Source organism: Choloepus didactylus, chromosome 15 (assembly GCF_015220235.1).
Source record: "Choloepus didactylus isolate mChoDid1 chromosome 15, mChoDid1.pri, whole genome shotgun sequence".
Classification (NCBI taxonomy): domain Eukaryota; kingdom Metazoa; phylum Chordata; class Mammalia; order Pilosa; family Megalonychidae; genus Choloepus; species Choloepus didactylus.
In genome coordinates, this window is record NC_051321.1 from 88,247,033 (window position 1) to 88,263,329 (window position 16,297).

Below are 16,297 nucleotides of genomic sequence, written 5' to 3' on the forward strand. Positions count from 1 at the left end.
AAAATAGTAAGTGTCGACAAAGATGCAGAAAAATAGGAAACTTTATACATTGCTAGTGGAATTGTGACATGGTGCAGCTACTGTGGAAATAAGCTTGACAGTTCCTCAGAAAGTTGAAAATAGAATTAAATATGATCTGACAATCCCACTTCTTGTTATACACCCAAAAGAATAGAATAGAAAGGAGGGACATGAACAGATATTTGCAAACCAGTGTTTATAGCAGCATTATTCATAACAGCCAAAGGTGAAAGAAAGCCAAGTATGCATCAGCAGATGAATGGATAAGCAAAATTTGGTATATCCAGACAATGGAATATTATTCAGCCATAGAAAGCATGAAGTTCTGATAGAAATGCTACATCATGGATATACTTTGAAGATATCGTAAGATACTGGTGATGGCAGCACAATATTATGAATGTAATTAATACTACCTAATTGTACACTCAAAAGTAGTTAAAATCAAGTTCTTGGTTAGGGAATGCTTGGAGCTAGCTACTTAACTTTCCATCTGCCCCAGCCCTTGGGGTGGGAAGGTGGGGAAAGAGGCTGGGTGGATCTTGAGAACTGTGCAAGTTGGAAATGGGTGGAGAGGAAGGAGTGGTGTTAGGAAAACAAGTGTGGGAATTCTTGAGGGCCTGAGTGCATCCAGGAAAAGCTTGCAGTAGACAAGTTGTGGGTTCTACTTGCCAGGTACCATTAGTAAGGTTTGATCTGTGGATGAAATGAATCATGATTTTCAAGCTCTTGTATTCAAAACTCAGGGCACTGGGGAGCTTTTACCTACCAAAAGTTTTGGGAACCTGATGATTCAACAAAAGATGAACTAAAAAGCATATTTCTTGAGGATGATGACTGGAGAGAGACTGCATTGGGAACTTCTCACATTCAATGTCCCAGCCTATTATAGTATAGAGATCTGGACCAGATTTTCATGGACACAGTGAAGTAAATGCAATACTGTCTCTGCAATCGGACAGTAGAGGCCTTGATGTGAACCTGGTAGAATGTGTATTAAGATCCTCTCCTGCCATAAGCTAGCTTCTCAATTTAGGAAGGGAACTGTGGGCACTAGAGATGCTTAAACAGATGGACCTGAGAAAGAAGATCAAAAAGGCAAAGTTTCCCCATTTAAGGAGGACAAAAACAGAGATCTTAAAGATGATGATGATTCTAAATTAAATGGCAGAGGTTTGCCAAGTGGAATGGATGCTGATTGCAAAGATTTTAGTCATACTCCTGGAAGTTGTCAAGCTTCTCCCACTGGAGTGGTTGAGTGCCTGGGTTCCAATGCTAATCTCCCAGAAGTGTTGGGGCCTCTTCCCAATCCTACAGTTAATAAACCACTTGTTAAGGAATTTTCAAATCCTAAAACTCAGGATCTGGATGCCATGGACCAAGTTGGTCTGGATTTCTGCACAGTTGGACCATCCCGGTAATCAGGTACCAATGGACGCTTCAGGAGCTACTGTCGGCCTTTTCGACTGTAATTCCCAGCAGCAACTCTCTCAGAGGACTATGCACTGTGCCGGTTTGAATGTATTGTGTTCCCCAAACGCCATTATCTTTGTGGTCTTGTGGGACAGACGTTTTGGTGCTGGTTAGATTTGCTTGAAATATGCCCCACCCAGCTGTGGGTGGTGACTTCGGTGGGATACTCCTATGGAGGTGTGACCCCACCCATTCAGGGTGGGCCTTGATCAGTGGAGCCATATAAAACATGCTGACTCAAAGAGACTGGAAAAAGTGCAGCTGTGAGTGATGTTTTGAAGAAGAGCAAGCTTGCTAGAGAGGAATGTCCTGGGAGAAAGCCATTTTGAAACCAGAACTTTGGAGCAGACGCCAGCCACGTGCCTTCCCAGCTAACAGAGGTTTTCCAGACGCCATTTGCCATCCTCCAGTGAAGGTACCTGATTACTGATGTGTTACCTTGGACACTTTATGGCCTTAAGACTGTAACTGTATAGCCAAATAAACCCCCTTTTTATAAAAGCCAGTCCATCTCTGGTGTTTTGCATTCTGCAGCATTAGCAAACTAGAACATGCACTAACAGCTCAACATTTAATGGCAGCTCAATAGCAGCAATATGCATCGGCTGCAGTTCACAGCCACATATAGTCTTGTTCTCAGCAGGCCTTGCTCCTGCTGCATTTGTGCCTAATCCATATGTTATTGGCGCTGCCTCTCAGGGACTGAGCAGGGTTGGTTGCAGCAGCAACATTAGCAAGTCCAGCAGTGCTTCCGCTTCAGTATTACGGAGCTCCATGGGGGGTGGGGTGGTAATTGGGGGTGGTGATATCCTGCCAGTTTATTCCAGTAATGAGCTGCAGCAAACAACACAGCAAATCAGCAAGCAGCATCACAAGTCAGATAGGTTCTCCATGCTGGTGCATTTCAGTGCCCTCTTACTCCCGATCAGGGTCAGCAGGGACAGCAAGCAGAATCACTTACAGCAGCTGCAGTAGCAAATCCAATGTGTTGGCTTTTGGTAGGGGTCTTGCCAGGGGCATGCCAGGCTTTCAAGTACTAGCTCCAACTACCTATTATGATCAGACTGGTGCCTTAGTGGTTGGTCTCGGAGCAAGAACTGGCCTTGGAGCTCCAATTCCATTAATGGCTCTAGCACCTGTTTTAATTAGTTCAGCAGGAGCACAAGTTTCAGCAGCAGCAGCAGCTGAAGGAACTGCAAATAGTCTTACTGGCAACACAAATGGTCTATTTTGGCCAGTTGGCACTCAGCCACCAGAGCAGCAGCAGGGACAACAGCAGCCAAGCACTAATCTGCAGTCTAATTCATTTTATGGGAGCAATTCTTTGACTAATAGCTCCTGAGCAGTTCTTTATTTTCTCATGGACCTAGTCAAGCTGGTAGTACATCTCTTGGCTTTGGAAGTAGTAGTTCTTTGGGTGCTGCCGTAGGCTCAGCCCTCAATGGGTTTCGTTCATCAGGAGGACTGACAAATGGTAGTGGTAGCTACATCGCCACAGCACCTGGAGCAGAAGCAAAATATTGAAGTGCTTCAAGCATTTCTCGACTATTTAGCTCCAGCAGCCAGCTCTTTCCTCCTTCTCAGCTTTATATAATAGGTCTGATATTATGCCTTTTGGCCACAATAAATTATTGGAAGATTTCAGAAACAGCCACTTCCCAAACCTTCAACTTGATTGGACACATAGTCTTGACTGGACACATAGCTGAGTTCTCTCAGGACCAGCATGGTTCGAGATTCATACAGAAAATGCTAGAGAGGGCTGCTCCAGCTAAACATCAATTAATGATGGGACGTTTTTGGCAACTATGTTATACACAAGTTTTTTTTTTAGTTTGGGAGTTTGGATAAAAAATTAGCCCTGACTGCTTGTATTCGTGGGCATGTCCTACCCTTAGCCTTGCAGATGTGTGGCTGCTGTGTTATCAAAAGAATATCAGAATCTATTTCATCTGACCAGCAGGGGTGGAAAGGTCGAGGAGCTAAATGGTTAAGTACTCAAACATGCGAAAGATCAGATTTGAAAGTATATTGTGCAAAATGTGTGGAATGCGTCCAGCCCCATGACTATGATTCATCACTGATGCTTTCAGAAGACAAGTATTTTTGCCTTCAACTCATCCTTATGGCTGCAGAATAATCCTAGAGCATTACACTGAAAAACAGACCTTATCCATCTTAGAAGAACTCCGTCAACATCCAGAGTGGTTGGTACAGGATCAATATGGCAATTGACATTCAGCATGTACTAGATGGAACATGGTCAACCCAAAGACAAGAGCAAAATTGTTTCCAAAATCAGAGGAAAAGTCTTATCCCTAATTCAACACAAATTTGCCAGCAATGTAGTGGAAAAGTGTTACTCATAACTCCTGTGCTGAGAGCGCTTTACTGATTGACAAGATTTGCTGCCAGAACCAATGTCCTCACATGGCTTTATACACCAGTGTGCCAATTACACGGCTCAGAATATACTGATATGGCTGAACTACTCAGAGAAAGATAATCATGCATAAGATTCAAACTAACATGACTCTTTTGCACAAATACACAGTTGGGAAGCATATACCAGCCAAGTTGGAAAAGTATTATTTGAAAAATAGCTCAGATCTAGGAGGGCCACCAAATGGAATACTGTAAAGGAAAAAGAGAAAGAAGATGATTTAACCATGTGAAAAGAAAGTTACTTTTGTGAATTATCAAAACACAACTCAACTATGAATCCTTAAAAACTTTTAAAGCAAAACTATTTATTGACTTTCTTCATCCATTTGTAAGATTTTAAGGTTCTTGTGTATATTTGGGGGAGAGGTTGGGGTGAATTATAAATTATATTTAGCCCTGAGTGGAGACCTATCAGATTGGATTACTGACAAAGTGCAGAAGGATGTAACTGTGTCAAAAAATGCTGCCACATATTTTTAAAATTTTTACCTTGTAAACACACAAAAATAGTTTTTAAAGGGAAAAGTACAGTATGCTTCTAATAAACTGGCTTGCACAATAGGTTTATAGAGATATATATAGATTAATAGTACTTTGGTTTTTTCCCTTTGAAAGCTTTTATAACAGATTAATAATCGATTGCATAAATGTTATTAATATTTTAAAAGAGATAGTTAAGTTGTATTTTGGTAATTCACAATCTATTTTGGAAAAAAAAAAAAAACCTCAGCAAGTAGACAAGAATTAAATGACTTGAGAGGAAGAAAACGTTCACTATTTACAGTGGGTACGGTTTAATACAAATACTGCCCTAAAATGTCTCTGGCAATGTAAAAAAAAAAAAAAAATAGTATTTTATATACTTACATAAGTATTTGTAAGGGGTAGAAAAATAAAATCATAGTGACATTTTCATCCAGTTAAGTGCACTAATTGAAAAGTTAAGTCCCATATTAACTTCTCAGTTTGGTTTACAATAAGAAAGAGTGGAAATTTGTATTTTGTTTTGCTTATGGAATTGCAAAGACAGATTGAGGAAGTGTTGAGCTTTATTTTGCTTTCTCATAGTAGACACAAAAAGTAGGAACCAGATAAAGGTGAAAAGGAGCCATTGAAAAGTGAATTTGATAGCTCAACATTTAAGCATGATTATGTATTCAGGCAGCTTTTTTTGCTTCCTATAAATATATGCATTGTGTGTGTAGTAACAGATGTAAGTTTACACTTTGAAAGCAAATCTTGTTTCAATATTTTATTATAAAAGTCCTGCTAATTTAGTGGTGACACTTACCTTGGTTGTACAGGTATACATTTGTAAACCTTCATGCTGAAATTTGTTTTATCTCTTTGGAAAACATTTGCATTTTAGTGTACATTTATTGTCCCTGTCCTCTTTGACCTCGCATATAGTGTGGTATAATATAAATCCATTTCTCCAATCAAGTGATTTAAAATTTTTTTATCTTTATATGGTTTCAGAGGTATGAGTCAGCTTTCTTTTTATTATTGTGAGAAACATTTTTTTTATAACATAGTTGTTGACTCTATTTAATATGGACAAGCTAGGATTTTGGATTGCTTTCAATGGAAGTCAGGGTATTTTGAATAATAGAAAGTGTTGGACTGAGATATTTGGTTACCATGGAGGCCAATGCTTTTTCCATCTTAATAAATGTGATGTGCCTTTTTTGTGCACAGAAGAGTACTGTATTTTTAAATAGCCTATGCCCAAGTAAGAGCAAATCTGTATGATAACTTTTTTCTCTGGACGTAAGGCATTATAACAATAACATATGTTATACATTTACAAATGGCCTTATGTTCATTTCCCAACAAAATTTCCCAGCAAAATTGTGACCATATGTGTATAATCAAAATCATTTATGATTCTTTATAAAAGTTGTTAAAACAGGAAATTTTGTGTTGTATATAAGTTACTACAATAAAACATTTTAAATACTGAACATATCCTCAAGGACTTGTGGGATAATAGAAAAACATCCTAACATTCATATCATCAGACTTCCAGAAGAGGAGAAAGAATATAGGACTGAAAAAGTGTTCAAGGAAATTATGGCTGAAGACTTCCCATATTTGGTGAAAGACATAAACCTACAGATTCAGAACCTGTGCAAAGCCCAAATAGGATAAACCCAAAGAAATTCACAACAAGACACATCATAAAGTGAACTTCATAAAATGAAAGACAAAGAAAGGATCTTAAAGACCATAAGAGGAAAATTATGCATTTTCTCTAAAGGGAAACTGATTCAAAAGATTGCATTTTTCATCTGAAACCATGAATAAAGAATGAAGTGGCATAACATTTTCAGGTGCTGAAAGAAAAGAATTGTTGGCCAAGAAACATACATCCAGAAAACTGTCCTTCAGGAATGAGTGGGAAATAAAGGCATTCTCAGTTAAGGGAAAACTAAGATGATAATCTTCTTTGCCTGCAGACATACCCTTAAATAATGGCTAAAGGAGGCTCTACAAATAGAAAGAAAATAACAGAAGGCTGAAACCTTCAGAAAAGAAAGACCAACAACAGAATGGATAAAAGTAGGAGACTACCTTCTAGTAGACTACCTTTCACCTCATAGTAGACTACCTTTCACCTCACAAGTTTCTTAGATTATATTCATGGTTGAAGCAAAAATTATAACATCATATGATATGGTGCTAAAAATCTGTAGAATAAATGTTTCAGATAATTATATTATAAAAGGGAGAGATAAAGGGAAGTAACTGTAAGTAAGGTTTCAGCTCTTCACATGAAGTGGTAAAATATTGATACCAGTAGTCTGTGATAAGTTACACACATATATTTTAATAGCAGAAACAATCACAAAGAAAACTATGCAGAGTTATATACTTAAGAAAATTTAAATGATTTAAAATGGAATTCTAAAAAGAATTAAGAAACTGACAGCAAGAAAAAACAATATAATGAGAAAAAGAAGGAACAAAGAAAACAAGTGATAAAAATGGCAGACTTAAGTCCTAACATGTCACAACTACTTTAAGTAAATGGGCTAAATTCACCAACCAAAACACAGAGGTAGGTAGTGTGGATATAAAAGCATGACCCACCAAATGCTCTCACAAGACATTCACTTCAAGCATCACAACATTGGTAGTTTGAAAGTACAAGTACAGATATCAAAGGTGGAATTGTGGGAAGATGGCAAAGTAGGAAGTGCCAGGGATCAGTCCCTCCACCACCAAAACAAATATTGGGCAGACAGAAACTGAGTGAATCAATTATTTTGGAACACTGATGTCAAATGGAACACTGTGCAGCATCCAGCGAAGAGATGATGAAGAAGTTGGTAACTTGTGGTAAATGTTGGTGAATTTCATTCTCTGTGCAGGGCTACCTTTCCCCACCCCCCAACCATGTGGCAGGCAGCAGTGGGGACTGCAGTCCAGGCTCCTGGTGCAGTGTTCCAGTGGCAGAGTGGACTGTAAGGACCTGGTCCTCCAAAATCTGGGGGACTGTGGTCTGATCCACAGCTTTGGATCACCTACTTCAGATCCGTGGGGAACTGGCTCTGAGGGAAGCCACTATTCCAATCCACTCAGGAAAAAGTGGCAGAGGAGTCTTAACATGATAGTAGCTATTTTTCCTCCTCTTGTCACTTTCTGTTCCCTGTTTGGTTTAAAAAATAGTTTGTAAACATCACAGATTGATGACTCCAGACATCAACAATAACAAAAAACCCTAGCAATTGCAGAGGAGTAGGAGAACTATATTTACAGAGTTAAAACAATATAACACTGAAAATGTCTGATTCTCAACAACAACAACAAAAATACAAAACACACAAAGAAACCAGAAAGTATGGCCCAGTCACAGGAAAAAAAAAAAAAGAATTTGCCTGTAACCATCCCTGAGGAAGCTCATGCATTGCAAGACTTTAAATCAATTGTCTTAAATATGTTCAATGAGCTAAAGGAATCAATGTACAAAGAACTGAAGGAAATTAGGAAAACATTGCCCAAATAAAATGAAGGGAAGGAAATTATAAAGGAACCAAACAGCAGTTTTGGAGTGGCAAAGTGAAGTAATTGAAATGAAAACTCATTAGATGGATTGAACAGCAGATATGAACAGGTAGAAGAAAGGATCAGCAAACTTGAAGACAGGAGAACAGAAATTATCCAGTGTGAGGAGTAGAAGGAAAAAAATGAAGAAAAATGACAGAGCCTGAGGGACTGTCAGAAACCATCAATTGTACCAACATATGCCTCACTGGAGTCCCGGAACAAGAAAGAAAGGGATGGAAAAGGTATTTGAAGAAATAATGCCAAAAACTTTCCAAATCTGATGAAAGACATGAGTATACAAATCCAGGAAGTTAAATGAACTCCAAGAAGTATAGACTCTAAGAGATCGACACCAAGACACATTATAAAATCCAAAGGCAAAGACAGGATTTTGAAAGCAGCAGAGAGAAGTGGCTTGTCACACTCAAGGGATCCCCAATAAGATTAATGGCAGATTGCTCATCAGAAACCATGGAAGCCAGAAAACAGTGGGATGGCATGTTTAAAGTCCTTAGAGTAAAAAAAAAAAAAAAAAGAAAGAAAGAAAAGAAAAAAGAAAAAACCGTCAACCAAGTGCTCAATACCTAGCAAAAATATCTTACAAAAATGAAGAAGAAATTAGGACATTTACAAATAAACAGAAGCTTCCCTACAAGAAATGCTAAAGGGAGTCCTTTAGGCTGAAAGGAAAGGACACTAGAGAGTATCCCAAAGCCATAAGAAGAAATAAAGAATATTGGTAACAGTAACTGCATAGGTAACTCTAAAATCTTGTATTATTGTATGTGTTCTTTGTAACTGCTTCCCTTCATATGACTTAATAGGCAAATGTGTAAAATAAAAAGATGCAATGTGAAACAATAACAATATGAAAGGGGAGGGACAGAGGTATATAGGAGTTTTTATACAACTGAAACTGGTTTGGTACTAGTTGAACAAGGTTTTTATTAGTTTAAGATGTCCATTTTGATTGCAAAGGTATACAAAGGTAACCAGTAGGAAAATAACTAAAAATATATAGAGAAAAAGAAATAAGAAAGAAATCTAAATGGTACACTACATAAAAAGCAACTAAATACAAAACAAAGAGGCAGTAATAGAGTAATTAAGGAACAAAAAGTATACAAAACATACAGAAAACATATAGTTAAATAGCAAGAGTAAATTCTTTCTTCTCAGACATTACCTTAAATGTCAATGGATTAAACTCTCCTATTAAAGGCAGAGATTGGAAGATTGGATGAAAAAGCTTGATATATCTATAGGCTATCGATGAGAGACTCATTTTAGATACAAAGATGACAAAGAGGCTGAAAGTAAAAGGGTATAAAGATATATTCCATGCAGACAGTTATCAAAAGAGATCTGGAGTGGCTATTTGGTTGTCATACAAAATAGACTTTAACTCAAAAAAGATTACAAGAAACAAAAATGGATATTATATTATTGATAAAAGGTTCAGTCCAGCAAGAAGACACAATAATTATAAACCTATATGCACCTCACAACAGGGCCCCAAAAATTGAAGCAAAAATTGACAGACTAGAAGGAAGAAATAGTTCTACAATAGTAGTTGAAAACTCCAATAAACAAGTTTCAATAATTGATAGGACATCTAAGCAGAAGACCAATAAGGAAAGACAGTCCCTGAACAAAACTATTAACCAATTGGACCTAATGGGCACAAATAGAACACAAATATAATACATATTCTTCTTGAGTGCACATGGAATATCCAGGTTAGGCCACATTAGGGTACAAATCAGATCTTAATAAGTTTAAATTGAAGTGATGCAAAGTATCTTCTCAGACTACAATGGAATAAAGCTAGAAATCAATAACAGAAGGAAAACTGGAAATTTTTAAAATATATAGAAATTAAACAACACATTATTGAACAACCAGTGGGTCAAAGAAGAAATCACAAGGGAAATTAGGAAATATCTTGATATGTATAAAAATGAAAACACAACATACCAAACTTATGAAATGTAGTGAAGGCAGTGATCAGGGGGAAATTTATAGCTCTAAATGTCTACATGAAAAAAGATCACAAATCATTAACCTAATTTCACACCTACAGAAACTAGAACAAGAAGAGAAAACTAAGCCCAAAGTTAGTAGAAGGGAGAAAATGGTAAAGACTAAAGCTGCAATAAATGAAATAGAGAGTAGAAAAACAATAGAGAGAATCAACACCACCAATAGTTAGTTTTTGAAAAATAATAATAAAATCAACAAACTTTTAGCAAGACTGACAAAGAAACAAGAGAAAGAAGACACAACTAAACTCAGGAATGAAGATGGGGACATTACTACCAAATTTAGACAAACAAAAAGGATTATAAAAGGATACTATGAACAATTACATATCCCAACAAATTAGAAAAACTAGATGAAATGAAAAAATTGCTGAAAACATACAAATTACCTAATCTGATGCAAGAAGAAATAGAAATCTCAACAAATATATAACATGAAAAAAATTGAATCAATAATAAAAAACCTCCCAACAAAGAAAAGTCCAATACCAGACGGTTTCACTGCTGAATTCTACCAAACATTTGAAGATTTAACACCAATCGGGATTACTTCCTAACTCATTCTATGAGGCTAGCATTACCCTGATACCAAAGCAAGATAAAGATGGCATGAGGAAAGAAAATTACAGACCAATTTCCTTTATGAATACAGATGCAAAATTCCTCAACAGAATACTGGCAAACCAAATCCAACAGCATATGAAAAGGATTATACACCATAACTAAATGAGATTTATTCCAGGAATGCAAAGTTGGTTCAGCATAACAAGATCAATCAATGTAATATACCACATTAATAGAATGAAGGGGAAAAGGTATACAATCATCTCAATTTATGCAGAAAAGGCATTCCAAAAAAACTCACTTTCATGATAAAAACACTGAGAAAACTAGGAATAGAAGGGAATATCCCAACATGATAAAGGTCATTTATGGAAAACCCACAGAAAATACCATACTCAATGGTGAAAGACTAAAAGCTTTCCCCTTAAGATCAGGAACAAGACAAGGATGCCCACTTTCACCACTGCTTTTCAACATTATTCTGAAAGTTCTAGCTGGAGCAGTCAGGAAAGAGAAAGAAAGAAAAAAAACATCCAAATTGAGAAGGAAGGAGTCAAATTATCCTTATTCATAGATGACATGATCTTATATATATAAAATCCCAAAGAATTCACAAGAAGGCTGTTATAACTAATAAAAGAATTCAATAAAGTTTCAGGATACAAGGTAAACATGTAGAAGTCAGTCATTACCTCAGTAATGAACAAGCTGAAAAGAAAATCAAGAAAACAATTCCATTTGCAACAGAATCTAAAAGATTAAAATACCTAGGAATAAATTAAATCAAGGAGGTGAAAGATTTGTACACTAAAAAGTACAAAACCTTGCTGAAAGAAATTAAATACTTAAAAAAATGGAAAAACATCTCATGTTCATGGAAGACTTAATATAGTTAAGCTGTCAATACTGCCTAAAGCAATCTACAAATTCAATACAATCCTCCATCAAAATCCCAGCAGCTTTTTTGCAGAAATGGAAAAGCCAATCTTCAAATTCACATTTAATTGCAAGGGGTTCTGAATGGCCAATCAATCTGGATAAAGAACAAAGTTATAGGATTCACACTTCCTGAATTCAAACTTCACTACAAATCGATAGTAATTAAAACAGTGCAGTACTGGCGCAAGGATAGACATAGAGACCAATGAAATAGATTTGAGAGTCCAGAGTTAAATCCACACATCTACAGCCTGTTGATATTCTATAAGGATGCCAAGTCCTTTCAATGGGGAAAAGATGGTCTCTTTAACAAATGCTGCTGGGACAACCAGAAGTCCATGCACAAAAGAATGAATGTGGACCCCTACCTCTCACCATATACAAAAATTATTCAAAATAGATCAGTGACCTAAATATCAGAGCTAACACTATAAAAACTCTTACAAGAAAACATAGGGAAATATCTTTAAGACCTAATAGTAGGTAATGGATTTTTAGATTTCTTACCAAAAACACAAGGAACAAAAGAAAAAAAATCGATAAAAATTAAAACTTTTTTTGCATCAAAGGATATTATCAAGAAAGTGAAAACACAACATACAGAATGGAAGATAATATTTGAAATTCATATATCTGATAAGAGTTTAATATCCAGAATATGTAAAGAACTCCTACAACTCATCAACAAAAGGACAAACAACCCAATTAAAAAATGGGCAAAAGGTTTGAACAGACTTCTCCAAAGAAGATATTCAAATGGCCAGTGGGTATATGAAAAGATGCTCAACATCATCAGCCAGTAGAGAAATGCAAATTAAAACTACAATGAGATACCACTTCATGTGCACCAGGATGGTTATTATTAAAAAAAAAAAAAAAACAGAAAATAACAAGTGTTGGTAAGGATGTGGAGAGATAGGAACACATGCACATTGTAGGTGACAATGTAAAATGGTGCAGCCACTAGGAAGCCAGTTTGGCAGTTCCTTGGAAAGTTAAGTATAGAATTGCCTATGACCTGGCAATTCCACTCCTAGGTATATCCTCAAAAGAACTGAAAGCAGGGACTCAAACAGACATTTGTACACCAATGTTCATCGTGCAGTATTCACAATAATCAAAACCTGGAAGCAACCCAAGTGCCCATCAACAGAAGAATAGGCAAACAAAATGTGGTATGGCCATACAATGGAATGTTAAAAGAAGTGAAGTGCTGGCACATGCTACAATACGAATGAACCTTGAAGACATGTTGAGTGAAATAAGCCAGATGCAAAAGGACAATTATTGCATGATTTCTTATATGAAATACTTAGCATTAGGGAAGTCATAGAGTCCAAAAGCAGAATAGTGGTTACAAGGTGGCAGCTGGGAGAAATGGGGAGTTGTTGCTAAATGAGTTTGAGTTTTGGTTTAGGATGATGAAAACAGTCTGGAAATAGATAGTGGTGAGCATTAAGTGTATTGCCAATATACTTAATGTCAAAGAAGTGTACACTTGGAATGGTTAAAATGGTTATGTTATGCATATCTTACCACAATTAAAAATAAACTTTTTAAAAAGAAAGTAAAAGAACAGAAAAAGAAATATGATATGAACATTAATTTAAAAACCAAGAGTGGTTATATTATTATTATCAGATAAAGTGGATGTCATGGCAAAGATAATTACTAGGGGGTAATAGGGATGTTATAAAACAATGAAGGGATCTCTCCTTCAAGAAGGTACAGTGATCCTGAATGTATATGTACCAAACAACTAGACATAGACAAATCCATAATTATAATCAGGTGCTTCAACATCCCACTCTCAGAAATTGCTAGAATTGCTTGACAAAAAATCAATAAAGATATAGAAAACCCAAACTCCATCAACCAGTTGGATCCAATTGACATGGAACATTCCATCCAACAACAGACTACACATTCTTCTCAAGCTCTCATAAAACATTAACCTTGAATTTCTGGTTCTGTGAAGAGCCTTGCTTAGCTTGACCTGACCAGTGTTTATTCAAATGAAATTTGACAGGATCACTTGGCTTTCTTGGGCACTGGTTTGCACATATGGATAGGACTAGCTGATCTTCTTTAATGCATGTGAAGATACTGAGCTAATGGGGACAATGTTGGCTAAGATACACCTGTGTTCAAGCTTGACCCCCTCCTAAGTAATCTCACTCACTCCCAAGTAGGTGCTGATGACCCTCAAGAGTGCGTTTCATGCCCAGACAGTACATCAACCTGAGCTCCAGACAGTGTATAAAACTACCTCCTTAGATATCGCCATATGGCTTTTCCACAAGTACCGCACCCAAAAACAGCTCATCACACACACACACCCCAACCCTTCACCCCAGCCAGCTCTGCCTCCAGTGCTCCATCTGAGTAAGAGGTGCCTACAGCCATGCAAGCCAGACAGTGGGGAGTCCTAAAACCTCCTTTTCCTCACAGCCCTCTGATCCAATACACCTCCAATCTTAGCTCCTAAAGCTCTAGAATCCACGTCTCCCTCTCTCCATTACCTTCCAGCCCTCCTGCATCAGCCTCTTCCAAGATATTGGATTTCCTCCAAACTATTCTCTACCAGAAGTAGAGAGAAATTTTTAAAATGCAAATCTAACCATGTTGCCCCAGCTAACGTCCTCCAAGGGATTTCTGGAGACTCGAGATAAATATCACATCTTAATGCAGCCTGCAAGACCCACGGGATGCAGCCTCATCTCCCACTTCTCCCCCACCTCCCTTTCCAGCTCCCTGCAAACTTTCTGCTCAGTCCTGGCTTACAGGCGTCATGTTTCTCTCTGCAGCAGGGTTCCCTCTGCCTGACACACTCTTCCCATTTCCTAACGTCCACCCTGTGAGCTCAGTTTTGGGGTTCCAACTTAATCTACTTGGTCAAAGTTCATTTGCTTGTTTAAGGAAGCCTTCTCTGACCTCCCACTGTACATCCTTTATGGAATTTATCATTGTACACCTTATTATGTTATTTGTGTGATTATTTGGTTAACGCCTGTCTCCACCAATTGAGTACACTCCTTTAGGAAGGGCATTTTGAAACTGCAAATTTGATGTTACTTCCCCTTGCCTTTAGGCCAGAGCTTGGCTCACCTGCCTGCTCTGGCCCAGTGCGGTCACCCAGCACCTCTCTTCCACTGCTGTGATGAGCTCTCACCGGGTTTGTCCTTTGTCCCTCAAATTCACTTGCCTCAGAGCCTTAGCACATGCTGCTCCCTCTGCCTGAATACTTTTGCTCCTACCCCCAACTCCACCAGGGCGCCCCCTGCTCTTCCTTCAGAGCTTGACTCCAACACCACTTTGTCAGGGCAGCCTCCACCCCACCAATACCTGCCCATGATCCCCTGCTGAGCCCTCTCATAAGTCCCTTATATTTTTCCTTTGGAGCACGTGTATTGATTTGTAGTGACTTTCCTTCCACTAAACCAGTGGTTCTCAAACTGTGGTCCAGGGACTCCTGGGATCTTAAGATGCTTTCAGGGGTCCACAGGGTCAAATCTATTTCCTAACAGTGCTCAGACATTTGCTTCCTTTATTTATTTGCTTTACTCTCACTCACTCACAAGCACATGACCAGGTTTTCCAGAGGCCACATAATGGGTGATATTGCAACAGCCTGAATGCAGATAAGAGAATCTAGCTTCTTCTGTTACGCCAGGCATTAAAGAGATTTGCAAAAATGTAAAACAATGCCACTTTTCCCACAAATATTTTTGCTTAGGAAAATACTGTTATTTTTCATAAGAATAGGTTACTTGTACTGCTATGTAATGGGTTTATTTTTGCTACTTTAAAATAAATTAATAAAATATTTTAAATTTTCCTCAGCTCTAATTTTTTATATAGTAAAAATTCACAGCATAACCCCCAGGAAGGCAAACTCTTTGAGTCCGCAATCATTTTTTAAGAGTGTAAAATGTCTTGAGACCTGAGAATCTGGGAACCCCTGCCCTTGAACTGCTCCCTCCCCATGTTGTTCACTACTGAGTTCCCAAATCCTAAAAATATCAGTGTCTGGCACCTAGTAGGGGCACAATAAGCACGGGAATGAATTTATTAAATTCCAGCTCTATCACCGAATGTGCGTGGATTTCTACACACCCACCGAGACGTGTGGCAGGAGAACACAGCAGAGTCAGAAGGCAGCGCTCCGTGCCCCCCGACCTGCCTTGCATCTGTGTGATGCTGAGCACGTGTCCTCACCTCTCCAAGACGCCAGTCTCGGGGCTGTTGCGGGACTTGAATTAGATCATGTGCCTTAAAGACCACAAACTCCAGCAAGTTATTTTTGTTTGCCAGCGTTGTTGTGAGAAATACCACATGGGGTTGGCTTAGGAGGCTGCAAGTCCAAAACTAAGGTGTTGGCAAGGCTGTGCTTTCCCCCTGAAATCTGTAGTGTCCTGGTGCTGGCTCTCCTCCATCACACAGCCACGGCCTTGGTCTCCTGTGGCTCTCTCTGACTTCGGCTTCTACATCTTCTGGTTCCTTCCAGTTTCTGCTTTCTGCTAATAACTGTGCCTGAATTTCCTGTCCTCATAAAGCCTCCAGTAATATGAATTAAGACCCACCCTAATTCACTTTGTCCACCCCTTAACTAATAACACCTGCAAAGGTCCTATTTACAAACAGATTCACACCCACAGGAATGCAGACTAAGGTGTAGAACAATGTCTTTTGTTGGGCACTTGATCCAATCTACCACAATCTACACAATCTACACAATCTACACAAAAACATGATGAGACCTT

At 38.1% G+C, this 16,297-nt stretch overlaps 1 pseudogene; it reads left to right on the forward strand.

Moving 5' to 3' along the window:
* Window positions 1-728: 728 nt before the first annotated feature.
* On the forward strand, window positions 729-4,134 carry LOC119510292 (annotated as a pseudogene).
* Window positions 4,135-16,297: the final 12,163 nt, after the last annotated feature.